Source organism: Neolamprologus brichardi, chromosome 9, assembly GCF_056152115.1.
Source record: "Neolamprologus brichardi isolate AB-2024 chromosome 9, ASM5615211v1, whole genome shotgun sequence".
NCBI classification, from domain to species: Eukaryota; Metazoa; Chordata; class Actinopteri; order Cichliformes; family Cichlidae; genus Neolamprologus; species Neolamprologus brichardi.
The window spans coordinates 1,604,672-1,624,298 of NC_142112.1; the positions used below are offsets into that span (position 1 = coordinate 1,604,672).

At 41.1% G+C, this 19,627-nt stretch overlaps 1 protein-coding gene across 1 annotated transcript in view; it reads right to left on the minus strand.

Annotated features, from left to right (window-relative positions):
• palmdb (palmdelphin b) overlaps positions 1–10,116 on the minus strand; it is a 65,246-nt gene extending 55,130 nt beyond the window's left edge. Inside the window, exon 1 of the mRNA XM_087845802.1 lies at positions 9,960–10,116. The gene's annotated coding sequence lies outside the window, so the exon portion shown is untranslated. The remainder of the gene's footprint in view (positions 1–9,959) is intronic.
• Positions 10,117–19,627: the final 9,511 nt, after the last annotated feature.

The window sequence follows — 19,627 nt, forward strand, 5'->3', positions numbered from 1 at the left end:
AGGAACAGACCACAGTGTAATCCATTTATTTCAACAAAGTAACTGTATTCTGAATATCAGCTTTTTAAACAGTAACTGTAACAGAATACAGTTACTCATATTCTGTATTTTAACTACATAACAGCGGTACATGTATTCTGTTACTCCCCAAAGCTGCACTTCACTAGGTACATCTGAGCTTGTAGTTAAATACATGTAAACGTTTCATATTAAACATGACTGCATATTGTTATTCTTATTTGCACTGACAGCGTTACACTACGCTCTGCAATCCACTGACATGGGACAAAAGAAAACAATACTACAATTCACATTTAAAACTTAAATTCATGTAGAAATATTCTGCACTGACCGCACAACCCGAAACAGCAGCAAATCTAACAATCTAAAGGTTAGCTGGGAAAGTAGAGCTCTCCATGCTAACACCCCACACACAACAACGCTACAAGGCTAATTAGCCGTGCTAGCTCAACTCAGCAGTACGTAATTAGTCGGAAGAAAAAGTACATTTTATTTTGTCATGTTAGGAAATCTGTTGGAGAGGTAAGTGATGGAAGTGACGAATGGTAGCTTAGAATTGAACAAATTCCTTTAAGCTTCAATTTTACCAAATACACGTATCGATTGTCTTATAACTAACAATATTTGTCTAAATCATCTCCAACACCCTGGAGAACAACGGGGAGAGTTTAGAGGCTCTCCAAGATTATATTGATCAGTGCTTCCAGGATCTCGTGATGAAGAAGGCCCAGAGTGCAGCTTCCCCAGCCAAATCTGAGATGCTGTCATCGAAGAGATGTCGCCCGGCAGATTCCCCCGGCACAACATCGCCAGCCAGCAAAGATATTGCAGACATCCTAGAGTCAATCGACAAACGATTGTCCAGTTTCGATGCAAGGCTGTCCTTGGTGGAGATTCTTCACTGGGAATTTAAATGCTTGCGAGAATCCCTGGAGTTCAGCCAGCAGCAGGTGGAAACGCTCACTGCTGAAAATGCCACGCTAAGGGAGTCCGTGAAATGTCTCACAGACAATGTTACCCAGTGTGAGGACAAGAAAATAATTATTATAATATGATGTGTTAAATTTGTTTAGATCACAGGAAGGGTTAGGGTTAAAAATATTTAACCAACTCAAAAAACTACAGGCAGATGTTGTCCTTTTACAAGAGACCCACAGACCTCTTAGAGGTTCGAATGGACTTAAAACACCTGAGTTTCCTAATGTGTTCTCAGCTTGTTATAATTCTAGACAAAGGGGAGTAGCAATTTTAATACATAAAAATATTAATTTCACAGTACTCGATACAGTTATAAATCCAGAGGGCAGATTCTTAATCATTAAACTATCTATACGTGATAAAAAGCTATGTATTGTAAGTGTATATGGTCCAAATGTTGATGATCTCTCATTCTTCCGCGGTTTTTCAGTGCACTCTCTGAACACTTAGATGGCACACTTGTTCTTGGAGGCGACCTCAACCTGGGACTAAATGAAGACATGGATAGGCTCAACACAGCAGGAACTCAGCGCAATTGGCAGTCCACAAATATAATCAAACAGTATATGAGCGACTTTGGTCTTTGCGATGCATGGCGCTCCCTTCACCCCACCAGTAAGGAATATATGTTTTTTTCACATGTCCATCACTCCTACTCTCGTCTGGATTATTTTTGGTCAGCAGCTCACTGCTGAGCGACATTTCAGACACTGAGATTCACCCTATAGCTGTCAGCGATTATGCTCCTGTATCTTTAACACTAATGCACAAGAATAATACTACGCCAAGTAAAAACTGGAGATTTAATACATCACTGCTTAAAGATGAAGTCTTTATTAAATATTTTAAAAAAGAGTGGATTTCATATTTAGACTATAATGACACTCCTGGAACATCTGCTTCTGTTCTATGGGAAGCAGGAAAAGCTGTGATGAGAAGTAAAATAATTTCTTTCTCATCACATAAAAAGAAAGAAGAAAACAAAAATATTCAGGAAAACCATCAAATCACTAGAAGAAGCCTACGCGTCCCACCAAGATCAGGAAACATTGAACAAAATACGCAAAACAAAACTAGAATTAAATGAGATAATTGATAAAAAAAATTTAAAAAAATTCTTAGTGCAAAGACTACGCTTACAAAATCATTAACATGGTAATAAATCCGGTCAATTTCTAGCAAACCAGCTAAAAATAAATGAAGAAAAAACAACTATATGTGCTGTTCAAGATTCATCTGGGAACACAGTATATGACCCAAAACAAATAAACAACATTTTCAGGGATTTCTATAAAAGATTGTATTCACCACAAATAAACCCGTCTAAAAAGGAAATTGATCAGTTTTTAGACAACATAACTCTTCCAAAATTATTAGACAGTCAAGTAATGGCACTGGATTCACCACTGACATCAGGTGAACTCCAGGAAGCCCTGATAAGTATGCCCAATAATAAGGCTCCACATGCCCAATAATAAGGCTCCAGGTCCAGACGGCTTTCCTGCAGAATTCTACAAAGAATTCTGGACGATTCTGGCACCAGTTTTCTACAGAACGTTGTTAGAAATCAAAGAAAAGGGCAGACTTCTATCAAATATGAATTCTGCCAACATTAGTCTCCTGCTAAAACCAGGCAAAGAGCCTGTATATCCCTCAAGCTATCGTCCAATATCCCTTATAAATGTAGACCTCAAAATAATCTGCAAAGCTCTCTCGAAGAGACTAGAGAAAATAACCTCCCTCTTAATTCATCCTGACCAAACTGGTTTCATAAAAGGTAGGCACTCATCAACAAACACACGTAGATTACTTAATTTGATAGACTACTCATACAGTAAAAACCTTGAAACTACAATATTTTCTTTAGATGCAGAAAAAGCGTTTGACAGAGTAAACTGGAAATTTCTATTTGCAACTTTACACAAATTTGGTTTTGGATCCTCTTTCATCAACTGGTTAAAAATATTATATAATTCCCCAACAGCTTGTGTCAAAACAAATGACCAGACATCCTCCAGCTTCTGTCTCCTGAGGGGACCAGACAGGGATGCCCACTCTCCCCTTCACTGTTTGCAATTTTTATTATACCACTAGCAGCAGCAATTAGACAGAATTCAGCAATTAAGGGCATAAAATGCAAGAACGTGGAACATAAAATCAGCCTTTATGCGGATGATGTGTTACTTTTTCTCCAAAACTCACAAACCAATCTCTCTGGGGTGATTGAATTGATAAACTCTTGCAAGAATATCAGATTACTCAACTAACTGGTCAAAATCTACAGTCCTTCCGATTAATTGCTCCTTCCATAATTCTTCTTCTACTCCACTGCAATTGGGAAATATAAAATATTTAGGTATTAATATTTCTCCCAAGCTTGCAGATCTAACTAAATTAAACCATATCCCACTTTTAAAGAAAGTAGAAGGTGATCTGGCTAGATGGAAATGTCTACCCATATCACTCATGGGAAGGGTTGCCGCAATAAAAATGATGATCCTACCAAAAGTAAATTATTTATTCTCAATGATCCCAACTAAACCCCCACAAGATTGGTTCAGATCTCTAGATTCATATATGTCCAAATTCCTTTGGAAAAATAAACCCCCACGTATAAGCTTAAAAACACTACAAAGAACCAAGGATAAAGGAGGATTAGAACTACCTAACTTTCAGCACTACTTCTTAGCCAACAGGCTTCAGTTTATCTCAGGATGGCTAAAACATACCCTCTTAGATGAACCTTGGCTAGATGTAGAACAAGCACTTTGCAATAATCTAGAGATTTCAGACCTACCATTTATCAGCTCAAACATCCAACGACATGAATGCTTCAAAAGCATCAGCTGTTCTCTGACAGCATGGTGGGAGTTTCTAAAATTGACGGAGTCTTCATTAATCCCATGCAAACATACACCTATCTGGAACAACCCTGACATATTACAAAACAATAATATGATAAACTTTTCAGATTGGAGTGGTAAAGGAATCAAATACTTCTATATATTAGAAGGAACAGAATTTATTTCATTTGACAGACTAGTTACACAATATGGGATCAACAAGAAAAGATTTTTAGAATATCAACAAATTAAATCCATAATAAAAAAGAAATTTAAACCGGGTCAAGTTGAACTACAAACACCATCAAGTGTGGTTCAATTTTTTACTCTTAAAACCCCCAAATTACTTTCCAAAATATACAGAATGCTTTCTAAAACGGATGAATCAATATCACTTCCTATTGCAAAATGGGAAGCGGATTTATCAGTTAACTTAGACCAAAACTTCTGGTCTCAGATTTGCTTAAAAACCTTTCATGTATCCCAGTCTTCAATTAATTCAATACAAAATACTACATAGAGTGCACTATACAGGTCATCGGATGTTCAAGATGGGCTTTACGTCTACCAACAACTGCTCACACTGTCAAACCAAAACACTGGACAATTATATCCACGCTCTTTGGTTCTGTCCACCAGTTCAGAAGTTTTGGCGCGAGATATGTGAAGACTTATCAAAGTGTCTGAAATGTAACGTTCCAACTTCCCCTTTAGTGTGTTTGTTGGGCAGCTTAGATAATGTCACTACAGATAAGAATATAGCCCATATGGTTTTCACTGCCCTATGCACAGCCAAGAAAACAGTCCTCATGAACTGGAAAAATAAAAATAATCTTAATTCTAACCAATATAGAAATTATCTATTAGATTACATTAGTCTTGATACAGCCTCTGCCACCACATAAGATCAATTGCTCTGGGCTCCTTTGATCAGCTCCATCACCTAGTGGGGTTGGGGGTAGGGACAGGCTTGGGGCGTCGGGTGATTCCCCAGGAGCGTCTTCCTTGGAGGGCTCAACTCGGGGTTGTGGTCATGGCCTGTTAAGGGCTCTGTGGAGGAGGGTGGATTACGAGGACGTGGATTACGAGCTTGAGCAGAAATAGGACTGCTGATCAGGTTTGTGAGGATGCCCCTGATTTAAGAACACAGTTGTGTGAAAGAAGCAAAGACTTTATTGACTTTATTGTTCCTGGGGTTGAAGGCCTGTGCCTTTCTTCACCAAACATAAACAACACCTATGTGCTGAAACTGTTCCAGTTTATTCTCATCGGATCAAATTCATGGGCAAACCTCATTTGGGCTGTGATGTGCCGCTCTTTGAGTAGAGGGGTTCTTCTGGGACGATACCCCTGAAGTCCACCACCATGGAGGTGAGGAGACAGGCACCAGCCTGCAAGCTAAGCCTACACTTGAAGCCACTGAGGCGTTCAGCGTGACGGGGGTGACGTGATGTCACTGGTATGCATGAATTTATTAAACAGTCCAATACCTCCAGTTGTACTTATCTTGTCCTTTAGATGTTTATCCCAACACAATTTTACACAACAGCACAGCGGTCACAAACTGTTTGCCTTCTTCCGATTAACAACACCTGATGCTGATTACGTGCGTCTACCTTAAATACCTTCACCATACCAAAAACTCAAAACATGAGCTCTAGTGGCGTACATAAGGTATCAACCGAAAAATGGCTCCTACACCCTTTATAATCAAAAATCTAGAATCCACAGTGTAGTCTTAGTGTAGTCAACCTTTTCCTCACCAAAAGCCTGTTCACAGGCTACTGTGTTTCCTGTCACAAGGATAACATCATCCCAACGTTCACCACTGCTGGTGATAAAGCAGCCTACAGGATGAGGAGACAGGCACCAGGCACTGTTCATTCAGGAGACTGAAGAGCATCAGTGAGAACCTCACTTGGATATTTAACAGCTCGTTGGGAGGACTCAACAGCAGCTATACTTTCTGAGGAGGCTGAGGAAGTTTGGTATCTTGCCTATGATCCTCAGCAACTCTTTCAGCTGTGTGGTTGAGAGCATGTTGATCAGCTTCATAACAGTGTTGTATGGCAACACTAATGCTGTGGACTCCAAAGACCTGCAGAAAGTGGTGAAGACTGCTGAAAAGATTATCAGGACTCCACTGCCCTCTCTGCTGAGCATCTACAGAATCCACAGGATACCTACTCCCCTCCTCAAAGACCCCATCAGCCTCTAAAACAGGGCGTTCGTACGTCTACCCTCAGGTAGAGATACAGAAGTGTGAAATCTAGGACCTGTAGGCTAAGTAAGTCTTTCTTCCCCGCTGCCATTAGACTCCTAAACACCTGACACGCTTTTAATACACTTTTACACACTCACTGCTTTCTGCACATACATCTGATGTAGCATTCAATTTGTCCATCCATTCCCTTCCACTTATCCTTATCAGGGTCACAGGGAGCTGGAGCCTATCTCAGCTACCATAGGGCAAAGGGCAGCGTACCCCCTGGACAGGCTGCCAGCCTGATGCTGGGCTAGCACAGAGAGAGATCAGCATATAACCCCACTAACTGCATGTCTCTGCACTGTAGGAAGACGGAGAACTCACACAACTACAGGGATATATTTATAATACATATATTTATATATTTATTTTGTGCTTGCAAACATAAACACAATCCAATAAGTGATCCCCTTTCTTTTATTCTTTTTTTAATCCTTATCAAATCTTTGTCAAATATGTTTATCTTACATTTTTTATAAACTAAAATCAAACAATTCTTTTTAACCAGTTACATTGTCTTGAGTTTCTATTCCAGTGCTTTGATCAGTGTCAGACTCCAGGCCCAGTGACATGCTTCCAAAACCTCCCTCTCTGTCTGGCCACTCAGTCAACATCTTCTTGCTTTTTAATCCCTGCTCCGCCTTCCTTAATCTTATCTGTGATGGATTAGCAGTGCACAGACCAACACCATGTGCCTTTACTATCATCACCTTGATAAACAGCCCTTTATCAAGGTGAAATGCATTGTTAACATCAATTAATATTTCTCCCTCTTCCATTAGTATCTGGATGGGTTGCAGAGGTCTCTCTGGGTCCACTGACCAATGGTTGGCTGTACTGTCATTTCCCTGTTTGACTTGCACATGGATGAAAGCGGTCTCTGGGACTGCAGGGGTCTGGCAGCTCCCAGTGGACTGGATAGCTGAGTTTGCTGCTTTGGAGTGTCTAGGGTACTACCTAGTGTTCTTGGGATGTGGGACCTGGGGTGCTTGTGGTGGGGGCTCCTGGCCCCCAGCTGGGTGGCTGGCCTCTTCTGGGTGAGTCTGGGTGCGGGGCCTGGGGACTTGGTGCTCAGGGTTGCCTGGTCTCTGGCCGGGTCCCTCCTAGCACGGGGTTGGCTGCCTCGCCCTGTAGGGTGGGTTGGCCCATGTTGGGATGTTTGATCTGGGCCTTGGGGGCTCATGGATGCCCGCATGCCCGTTGGATGTGGTGGGATGTCTGGGTGAGGGAGCAACAGTTGGGTGCAGCTTTTCCCAGACCCAGACCAGTGTGTCTTGTCCCTTTGCTGTGTGTGTCTGTTGTAATTGAGTGGACAACTGGTTCTGCACAGTCCATGCTACTCTGTGGTGGGGGCAATGGGTGCTACCCTTCACTCAACAGTGCTCTGGGACATTGTTGATGTTGCTGCTATTGATGCTATGGTCTGTGCTAAAGATCTTGCTGTCGCTGCCCTCCTGCTTTCCATGTATGCAGGTCCCAGAGCAGAGTTACTGTAAATGGAAATATCAATCCTACTTTTGGACACTGGTCTAGAAAACCATCCTGTTGGCTTCCTACAGCCGCTGTGGCAGGGTGTAGGAAATGGGGGTGCATACCGTATTCCATATATAATGTAATGACTGAAATAACATGAATAGAAATGAAGAAATAAGCAGAAAAACCCTGAACAAGAGGAGCCTATAGAGAATAAATAGTCAGGGGTTAAAGTCGACGGTTGGTTTTGTTTGTTTGTTTGTTTATTTGTTTTGGAGTATTTTTTTTATTTTTTTGCAACACCAGAACGAGCGTCTATAAGTTGCAGTTGCTGTACTTTAGCATCCAGCTAGTGCTACAAAAGAGGCGCGAGAGTGTCCTTCTCTCACCCCAACCAATCACAGCAGATGGCCCTGCCCCTCCCTGAGCCTGGTTCTGCTGGAGGTTTCTTCCTGTTAAAAGGGAGTTTTTCCTTCCCACTGTCGCCAAAGTGCTGCTCATAGGGGGTCATATGATTGTTGGGTTTTTCTCTGTATCTATGAAGCGCCTTGAGGCGACTTTTGTTGTGATTTGGCGCTATATAAATAAAATTGAATTGAATTGGAAGATAAAGGGAGTTATGTTTTTTAAGTGGCAAGTAATTACAAATACAGCGTTATCAGTTCAGCAAACATCAACCAACACAAACTGTCTGTGCCCATCTGAGCATGCAAAGATTGCATCAAGCACTTCAGTTGCTCAAATAGAGTAGAAAAGCCCTACATAAGAACCAGTCCATTCACAGTTTGTCACACAAAGTATCTGCTAACTAAAGGTACAGCCGCTGTATTTCACAGGTAGAGAAAGAAAGAGCTAACTTCACTCAGAGATGGAGACAGATAAGAAAGACAGGACAGGAGAGAGAGCTTAGATTTAAGGGTAAGGACTGCTCAGTGGTGTTTGATAAACTGGACATTTTGTGCTGCAAAACAAACTAGGGAAGACTAACTGTGCTATTTAAAGGTTGCATGAAAATACTCTGCAGCTTACTGCAGGATAAATCGGTTAGCTTGCAATAATGTGATGGATTTGAAATAAAATACTGTGTGTGACTGGTGCACAGTGGTTCTGGTGCTCATGGTCAGAGTTACATCAAGTATAGCAAAGATTTATTTGAAGTTAAGATGATGATGTCTGGATGCATGCTCAATCATCCAGGTAAGTCTTCACTGAAGAAGTCACCTGGATGAGTGACGAAATGTTTCTCCCATTTAAAAAATTCTACGTACAGATGAAGAGAATCACCCTTAATTAAGGTGATGATGCTTCACTGACAGACAGCATAAACAGTGTACTGTCAGTGTAGAGATGGAACATGTCTCTTACCCTCTCTAATTATTTGGTGAATGGCCTGGTGCTCATTTATGCTCTCACAGCACCCACTGAGACTCACTTTCATGCACTTTAGTGTAACTGTCACATACTCAGTTGCCTCAGGACAATTCAGCATCAGTCACTTGGCCAAAGACATATTAACATGTAGACGAGAGGAGATCAAACCACTGACCTTCTGATCAGTGGATGACCCCGAGCCATGCTCCTGACAAGTCAAGCAGATTGTACTGGTGAGTCCCGGCAATCATGTGCATCTTACTTAGGCACATACCACCCATCTACATACTGTCACAGAGCAAGCGTATCCTGCCATAGCAACAACACTCCCAGGAGCAGCCGGCCTCTTCACTGCAAAAACTGCGCAGGAAACTATCTGCCAAAACAACGAGCATCCGTACCATTCACCAGAACAAACTGAACCCTCATTTCAAATTGTGAGAAATGAGTAAAAATGAGCTCCAGTTTATTATTATTTCCTCTCTGCAGCCTTAAAGCGGCTGAATTATAGCTCAAACTGAAATGAGTGGGAAGGAAAAGACACTGGGTGACTGCTGTACTGCAGGCAGCCCAAAACAACAGCTGTATGTGGGAGTGCATATATGTGTGTCTTTGCATATACATTCATCACACCCACACTTGTTTCTGACAGTGGAATCATGCAGTGATTCTTTAGCTGCTCTCTGTGTGTGCCATCAGTACACATACTGGTTATTTAAAACCAGACCCCCGCTGAGATGTTGCTCACAGCTGACAGCTTAAAGGAATTAAAAGCTTACAGAATCAAGAGACCCTTTTGAGACATTTCAGTGCCACACATACTACATTACATCAAAGTAACTGATGGTACAAAGTAGTTTGTAACACTCTGGGGGCTCTACATGCAGCACTCTGTCTGACAGCAGAGTATCTACCTGTGAAAGCCACATTCTGACAAAGCTTGAAATACATCACGTATATTAATGTAGAGAAACACAAACAGGACGAGGATACAAAGATCGACTCACCAGATTTGTGCTTTGTGTATCCTCGAGCAGCAGAAAGGGTGGTACGGCTCACTATTGCAGTGTACCGAGCATTACTGAGCCTGAGGTTTAGTCGGAGATTGTGTAAGCTGAGAGAGATTCAGATTTACTGAGAAGATTCCTCCCCTTCCTCCCCCTCCCTCCCTCTCTCTCTCTCCCTCTCTCTCTCTCTCTCTATGAGTCTGTCACAAGGCCCAGCCATGCGCCATAAATACCACTTGCCAAATAATTGCTCCACACATGTGAACCCACCCCGGCCCCTTGATCCCACCCCAACACACCCACACACACACTCCTCGTGCCTATGGTACGACAACTTTTCTCCGTGCCCCTGGTACACTGCGCAGAAACACCTTGCCACACACACACACACACACACACACACACACACATTGATATTGGAGACAGCGATTACACATTCAGGAGTGAGTGAAGGTGAATGACATACAGCAAAAACTGTCTTAGGGCTTGTAGGCAAACCCTCGGCTACCGTGTACAAGGCAAAGTGGACCTTTTCTTCTTTAGCAGCCGTCACTGTCACACTGAGTATAAAGATCAAAGCAAAGACTCTATTGATCTGTTCAGGTGGCTTTTATGTTATTAATAGTTTTTGATTGACAACAGGCTGTTATGGATAGGCTAGTAAACTACAGTCATATGAAATAAATGTCATACAGGGCATCAGAGGTTTTCACAGTTTTACTTTGGTCCAGGTTACACTATCATATGAATGTGGAAACTTCTAGTGAATATGAGTTTAGATTTTATAGATAAATAGTGACGCTGTTACATATGGCTGAAAGGCCTGTTTCATATTTAAATAAGTAAACCGATAACCAGGTAGAAACTACAGGTACGTAATCATACAATACATCCTGTAATCCATGATTGTCTCTGTTCAATGGGGGAATCTACCTTAGATGTGTGTCATCTACCATATATTGCAGAGTGAAAATTATTTCTTTTTCTACTTTTTGCCACTTTAAACGGCCCCATTCATTCTCTGCAGTAACCAACCAGGTTTTTGCTGAATGCCACCATCCAACTGCTGCTTTTCAGAGGCTCTATCTTTAGCTACAACACTCCACTTCAGATGTTGCTATAGGAACAGGAGTGCCAACCACCATCGCCAGCATTACAGTAGTAACTGTGTGTTGATGAGCTGGGATAATAACGTGATGAGAATGGGTCTGCTAAAAATGGCTGAGTGAAACTGGACTACCTGGCTCTATGTGGTGACCATATTTACAAAAGCTTTCAATTTGATGTAGCACCAAATCACAGCAGTCGCCTCCAGGTGCTTAATATTGTACGGGAGACCCTACAATAATACAAAGAAAACTCCAACAATCATATCTTTGTGAGATGTTTGTTCCCTAGTATTCCTCTGATTCTGCATTTCTTTCCTTTTCCTTCTTTTTCCCTGTCCTTTATTATTTAAGTTATTACAACCAGAACGGAGAGGACTGGGAGAAAAAGAAAAAGATGAAGAAAAGAGAAGTTGGGAGAGACAGAAGGAGAGGGAAAGAAGCAGCAGCAGGAAAGCCCAAACCCCGACCAGACGGCCTCCTCCTCCTTGCTGATGGCGAACAGAGGACGGGGGTGTGAAGACCCCCTTCATTATGCTCTCTCATTGTGGTGTTTCTGTGTGACATTCTAAAGTGGATTTAAAAACAGGGGAGGGGCATCGTACCAACAACTCTCTGCCAGACAGCAGCTGGTGTCAACACCACCCCTACCGACAACCTTCAGTGTCTACGTGTATTTAAAATTGAGAGGTGGGCACCGGTGCCAGAGCTGAGGCTGAATGAACAGATCCTCCTCTGGGCGTGCCCACCCCCAAGGCCCTATATGTATGTGTTATGAGAGTGTGAGTAATGTGAGTGTCTAATGCTACGTTCACACTGCAGGCGAAAGCGCATCAAATCCGATTTTTTTGACCCTCTGCAACCCATCTATCCGATCATGGTGTGACAGTGTGAACGGCACAAATCCGATATTTTCAAATCCGATCTGGGTCACTTTCGTATGTGGTTCTGAATCTGATACATATCTGATGTTTTAGAAAGCTGCTGTTTGATGGTCATGTCGCATTAAATCTGTCTTTTACGTCACCGACACAAGACAGACGCCAATTATCAGCGCCGGAGAAGACATCGCGAACGCTTCCTGACCATCCCGTGGAACTGCTGGGAAGACAACGTTGGAGAAACGTTAACATTTTGTTTGTACTGTATAATCTGCAGATTCTGACAGAAATCTGCAGATTATACAGAACAAATACAGTACAGATTATACAGGTGGCCCCTCCTGGCCACCTGTGCCTCAATTTTATTCTACTCTCAGGCTACGTTCACTCTGCAGGTCTTGATGCTGAATTCCGATTTTTTGATCAAATTTCAGATTTTTTTGTCTGCTCGTTCACACTACAAATAAAATGCAACAGCAAACGCGCTCTAGTGTGAACGCTCAAAGCGGCCGCATGCACAAAAGAAGACGTCACACACAACGCGCTCTGTTTAGACCCAGACCAAACAGTGTTGTTGGACTGATGACCTTAATATAAAGACTTCAGACTTTACGTTTCCCAATTTTTGCTGTAAGTTATTTTGTTATTTACATAATAATGTAAATAACCTAATAATGATCCTTATTGCTGTTTTAGAGGAGCGCTGCTTCAAAGGATAGCTGCAGATTTCTGTCAGAATCTGCAGATTATACAGAACAAATAAAATGTTCACGTTTCTCCAACGTTGTCTTCCCAACAGTTTCACTGGATGGACAGGAAGCGTTCGCGATGTCTTCTCCAGCGCTGATAATTGGCGTCTGTCTTGTGTCAGTGACGTAAAAGACGGATTTAATGCGACATGACCATCAAACAGCAGCTTTCTGAAACATCAGATATGTATCGGATTCAGCACCACATACGAAAGTGACCCAGATCGGATTTGAAAATATCGGATTTGTGCCGTTCACACTGTCATAGCATGATTGGATATGGGTCGCATAGGGTCAAAAAAGTTGGATTTGATGCGCCTGCAGTGTGAACGTAGCCTAAGAGTAAATAGTAAGAAAGGTAAGCAGTAGTGATGGCCAAATGAAGCTTTCTGAAGCTTGTATTGAAAAATGGTTCCTTACTCGAAGCTTTTCAACACAGTCCTCTCCGGTGACATCTGGTGGTGAAAATTATGAAGAGCAGCTTGAATCTGCAAAATAAAACGGACTGCTTAATTATCACTGCTCACTCCACAGAGTGGAGTTCTCTCTGATATTGAGCCACCGTTGCGTTGCTTTGAACATGTAATTGTTTTGTTTTTTTCTCGATTGGGGGCTGAAAAAATTGTAATGCTTATTTGCATTTTGATCAATAAACTTTCCCTATTTAAACATGCACTATGGTGTGGCCTTTCTTTGCTCATGACTCCTTGATGTTGGTAAATACAATAAGTGAGCAATATATATAATATACATATGATAATGCACAGCACATTATGGAGTAAGCTCCTGCTGTGAAGTCCTGCCTCCATCTACTTGTGCATTTAATCACTGGACAGCTGGACAGGTTCATACAAAATATTAGATTAGGCCAATTGTCCTATACATATTTTTGACCTACAGGGGTAGGATTGATTGTGAACTGGAAAGGGAAAATGCTTAGGGGGCTGAGTACAGCTGCATCGTCACTGATTTGTAGAATCATTTTGATTCGATACAGGATCCGATTCAATTTGATTGGGATCTGGAAAGTTTTGCCTCAGACAGTCAGAAATATTACAGTTCTGATCATTTATCCATAATCCATATATCCATAATTTCGTATCTATTAGAAGAAAGCTGACACTTGTGAGACTTAATTAGAGATGTAAACAGAGAGTTATGAAACCTGCAGCAGCAGAAGCCAGCGAAAAAAATAAGAGGTAAACACAGCGCGGACCCGCCGACACATCAAAATCTGATTCTGACGCTCTGTGTTTACGTTCATATGCAGAATCCGTAAACCTGCTCCCAGTTACTGTTTTAGCTGTTTGGTGTTTGACGACATTTTGTGAGGTGCAACCTGAGATGCTGGCGTTTCAGGCATAATAACGTTTAATTTACAAATCGACACAGGATTTTAATGAATCACTATCACTTTATTCATTTTAGCATGGATTGTAATCAGAAAAGCGATAATCAAAACCCTCCCCTAATCATGAACTTGCAAAGTAAAAACATGATCTATGTAAGGCAGCCCTTTTGTTATTTTCATTTTAAAAGAGGATTAGTTTTACTGTGCGCTGGCCGAGTGTTTCTTTTGTTAGAAATAATTTCTCCTGCCCTAGAGAAAATCCTCTCGCATGGAACAGAAGAGGCTGTGGAGTGCAGGAACTGCACTGCAAGTTGGTAGATATGCAGGTATTCCTGGGTCCTGCAGACTATCACCTGAAAACAATAAACAAAATGATTTTCTAAAATGTGTAGCAATGTAATTTACGTATAGTGTCAAATACATTTTTTTAGTCTTTATTAGCTTTAATTTACATGGAAGTGTTTCTAAAGTCATATGCTGTAATGATATTTACATTATGGAAACATGATTTTGGACATTTCAAGTTTTTCACTTCGGCAGATAAAATAAATTGAGCAAAATCAACTCAAAATCCTGCGAATGATTCACTTTCCTATAAACCACTGAATCACTTGTGTTCTAAATGAAGCTTCGGACGTCACTGATCACGTGACTCTGGCCAAATGACACAGTGCTTCTGCAGTGTGTTGTTTTTTGGGTACGCACCGGAGCGCCAGCTTCAAGCGGGCCATCATTAGTCTAATGGATAGATTTAATCAATAAACCGTTCTTATGTAAACATGCACCATGGTGTGGTATTTCCTTGCCTGTCACTTCTTGATGTTGGTAAATAAAATAAATGCAAAATACATATAATGACATACAACACATTATGTCCATCCGACTGGTTCAAGGTAAGGGCTGAACCTATTAACATAACACAAAGGAGATGATAGCAGTGTTCCTTAAATACTTTCTATCGATGACACATTGAATACATTTTACATGTGTTAAAATCACAGCCGGCATAGAGGATATCTGGGGGAGGGTTTGGAAGTCGTTGCCTTTCTGTGGGGGGTCAGAGAGCTGTTTGCAAACTGTCTATAAAAGTTGTTAAAATTACTGCGGTGATTTATCACAGATGTGCAGAGCACCGAGGGAGAGTTTAAAAAATACAGGTAGTTCACAGCGGGCAAATAAAATGATGCAATCCATACATTATTTTAAAACTACTGTTGAGAGACAGATTATATATTTAACAAATTGTGTTATTGAAGTGTTTGAATCCTGACGATGAATAAACAGATGGGTCCTGCAGTTTTTGCATGACGTCACATGATGATGATGATGATGATGATGAAGTTAATTTGGACTGAAGGACCAGAAGAGTCATGGAATTGAGAAATGGTAATCTGATAATTTGATAGCTACTCCAGAAGCTAATCCCATAGTTAATCCTAGAGCTAATCCATTTGCTAACATAATAGCTAATCCTTGCGCTAACAGTGGAATCGTCGTTTTAAATGTCAGAAATGAATCTTTGATTATTTTTTTTAACTATTTACTTCTTTTTTAAAATTATTTTAAAACAAACTTTGAAAATCTGCTTTTTAATTTGAAATACAAAAATGCTTTTTGAAGTTTTTGTTAAGAGTTTAATTTTTTTTTGTCACATCAGTTTTTAATTTATTAATCCTTTCTTCTACCTTATTATTCTAGTTGTTCAGGCCTTTGCTGGTCAGCTACTCCCTCAGTTTTCATCTGATTTTTACCAGTTAAACTTTACACTGTCCTGCTCCTGTTCAGCAGGAGCAGGACAGTGTAAAGATGCTACATCTTTTGGTGCTCATAATCTTTATACTTTTTTAGATATTAAGCTTTTTAAGCCATTTTTGGCCCATTTTCATGAATGGCACCACATTATTAAGTTTAGCTTGCCTGGGCTGAGCCATGTTTCAGCTCAGTGAGATGAGCAGCCGTTCTCAGAGCGGGTGGCCCGGGTTCAAATCCCACTCATTGCAACAGCAGCTGCCTTGGAGATCCAGTGGCACAGGTTTGAATCCTACCTATGGTTCTTGTAGCATATCTTCCTGCCTCGCACTTATTCTGCTTTCTTGACACTGTTCAGTGTACCCTTTCAAGTAAAGCTGTCTTCAGCAGATATTTCTTCTTCTTCACCTGTTTTCAGTAGACTGTTCATGTGCTGCCCTCGCCCAGAGTTTCTTAGTTTCACCAGCTAACCAGACTTACTTTTCTTTTTGCGCTGATTTATTGAAGAATGGCCTCTGACCATCGCCTTCTCTTTGACCATCGTAAAACTGAGAGCACAAAATATTGTATTAGCTAATAAACTAGTTAGCTTGTAAACTAGCTTGTTACGCTCTTACTGCAAGCTAACAAGAAAACTTTCAAATGTACAAATTATTGTACCATTTTTACACAAAACAAAAGATAATTATTTTATTGTCACTCATACTTACAGGCATATCTTGTCCAAAGCAACATTTCGGCATCACTTTCCGCCATCTTTGATTTCTTCTTCACGTTCTCATTTTTTCCCCTTTCCCAAAGTAATCAAACCCATATTACAAAGCAGCCACTAGAGGGAGCTGTAAGCAGTTAACAACTGTAATTGTGTGAGGCATTCACACTATTGTGATCCTGTTTCTCTTTAAACTTTATTCTTCTACCTTATTCTAGTTGCTCCGACCTTTGCTGGTTAACTACTCCCTCAGTTTTCATCCAATTTTCACCATTCAAATTTTAAACTGTTCTGCTCCTTCTGCTAATGCCAGCTATATCTTTTGGTGCTCATAGCTTTGATACTTTTTGAGATATTAAGCTTTTTATGCCTTTTTATTTTGCTCAATGGGACAAATATTGCAGCTCTTTAATCTCTTTTCATCTTAAAATTCAGCTTTTTCACCTGTTTTCATCACAAATTTCAGTTTCTTTACTTTCAGCAGAATTTTCAGCTCTTTTCTATAAAACTTTCAGCTCCTTCACCTCTCTTCAGCTGAAGGTTCAGATTTCTCCCCTTTTTTCAGTACAAATTTCAGTTTCTTCACCTCTTTTCAAAAGAAAGTTCAGCTTTTTCCACCTCTTCTCAGTACAAATCTCAACTGCTTCTGCTCCAGTTTGGCTCAGTGAGATGAGTAGCCACCTTAAGACCAGGTGGCACAGGTTCGAATCCTACCTGTGGCGTTTGCCGCACATCTTCCCTGCTTGCATGCACACTGCTTTCTTGACACTCTGCAAATATGATTAATGATTAAGCTCTATGCAGCTAATCCCATTCAAAGACAGACTGGGATCATACCATTATGTGAATGAAGTAAGGGGGGCAGACGTTCGAAGACAGCAAGTAGGAGGTGCTTTCTGTGAAGACACCGTGGATATCCCTAGCGCTTCTAACGAGCGATTCTGACACTCGTTCTCAGTGTTTCAGTTTGTCAGTCACCTTAAGAATAATCATATTGCCAAATTCCTAATTTACAATGCTGTTAATTTCCAATTAAATAACATGTATCCAGTATTTAAGTAGTTCTTTGGTTTCATTCTTTATTTAGTAACAAGGAAGGAAGGATGCATTTGTGGGAGTCCCCAAACGTATGGAGGACATGGACCAGAAAACTCACTGAGCTCCTGTAGACTACTCACTCTACCTCATGAGCCATAGTCACCAAGCTGATTGAAGGATGCAGGCCCTGAATTTGGTGACGTGACCTGAAAGTATCTCATGTGCTAACTATAATGAGCATTCCCATGATTACTTTCTTTAGCATAGGATGAACTCGGACCATCAAAAGCATTCATGAAAATAATCAGTAAAACTGACGAAGTGGTGAACAAACAGATGTTCTGTATAATTCCATTTGGATTGATGTCAGTAGGTCTCTTACAGCCTGAAGACTCCCATACATCCGCTGGGATAAATGATAGATGGTCACTGGAGTCATCAGCGTTTAAAATGATGTAACAACTGATTCATCTTTTCACTGTTTAGGATAAACAACGGATAACTACAGCTCAGAATAACAAGAGACTGTAACAATAGCTACATATACATGCATGATTAGTGAATTGAATATTTTCCACTGTTACAGTTTTTATATCCAAGTATTTGTGACCCATGATACTGAAATAGTGCTCTTTGGACTAGATGGTTCGCAGCTTCCAGGTGTTTTGATGTCAAACAGCCTTAAATTTCCATGACACTGTTTTCATTATGGAGTTGTCTCTGAAAGACAAAGGTTTTAGGGGCTCAGCCTTTCTGTGTTGTTCAGTTTCATCCATTGTGTCTACTAACAGCTCTTTGAGAATCACCTAAAGATGACTTAAAGAGTTAGGTGCTCGAATTCAACACGTTCTCACTCCCAAAGCGTAACATTTTACGCTAGGTGACAAATCGTCAACATATTACGTTTTCGGCTACCCACCACGTTCCTAAATGACGACCTCAGAAAAATGAGGAAATATGAGAACCGTATGGACTCAATCTACACATGTTCGCTCGTTTTCTTCAAATTGCTTAGAAACACGCTGTTTAACATAATTCAAGTCTTGGTTAAGGTCAGGAAAAAGGTTATGGTTAGGGCTAGGGATAAGGTTAGGTTTAGGGCTGGAATACAGGGCTGGAACGTCTATTACCGCAAGAGTGTCATTGCACTGGATTTCAGCCATAACCCGCCGCGTACCATAAGAACGCCGAAGGTCTCCTTTCGCGTTCCTCAGGAACGCCGCGGGACGTGACAAAACGTCGGCATGTTACGCCTCGGGAGTGAGAACGGGCTGCCGAATTAGCAATGGGTCTAATTTCTCTGAAAATGATTACACTAAAAACACAAAGAAGAAAAACTTTAAAAAGTCTAAAAAACTGACTGAGATTACTAATTGTAAAAAGTGTAGGAGTATGTATGGCTTTGTGGCTCTGGCTCAATACTTTTGCACGGTGCTGTGTGTGCTGCACTGTATTACACTAACAGTATGTGAAAAACTGTGGGGGGAGCAGTGATTATGTACTGCAAAGGTTGATTGTTCATGTGGACGTAGTGACTTCTTCAGGTTTAGCTGCAAACTCCCAGCCCATTGTTCATCGTGCTGCTGGTTCCAGTCATTGTGCAGAGGTGCTGTTTGTACGGTTGGGGAAACCCAAGTCACGCTACGTCCACATGAACAGGATCAACCTTTGGGGATGTCCTCGCCTGGATGGTCGAGCATGCATTTAGACATAATCGTGATGGCGCTCTTTAAATGTGTTCCACGTGCTGTTAGTGCCGAGTGTGCAGCATTCAAATAAAGCTGAAAAACAAACGTGATAGTGAAACAGGGTTGCTTTATTCACACCACTTTCTACTCCAGCTACGTTAGAAGTTAACATGTGTCTATCCTCTAGCTCTATGCTGACCTCTCATTCATCTCTCCACACTATATAAACATTTCAAGATTATAATATACGTCTAGAAATCCAGAGAGTTTTGAGGCGACCTCCACAGTTCAGGGGTTTCTGCTCAACAGTCTCACCCCACTCTCCCAGCGTCCCACTTCCACTTTTTTTCCTCCTTTGTTCAACAAAAAAACAAAACCATACCGAACAAGGCAT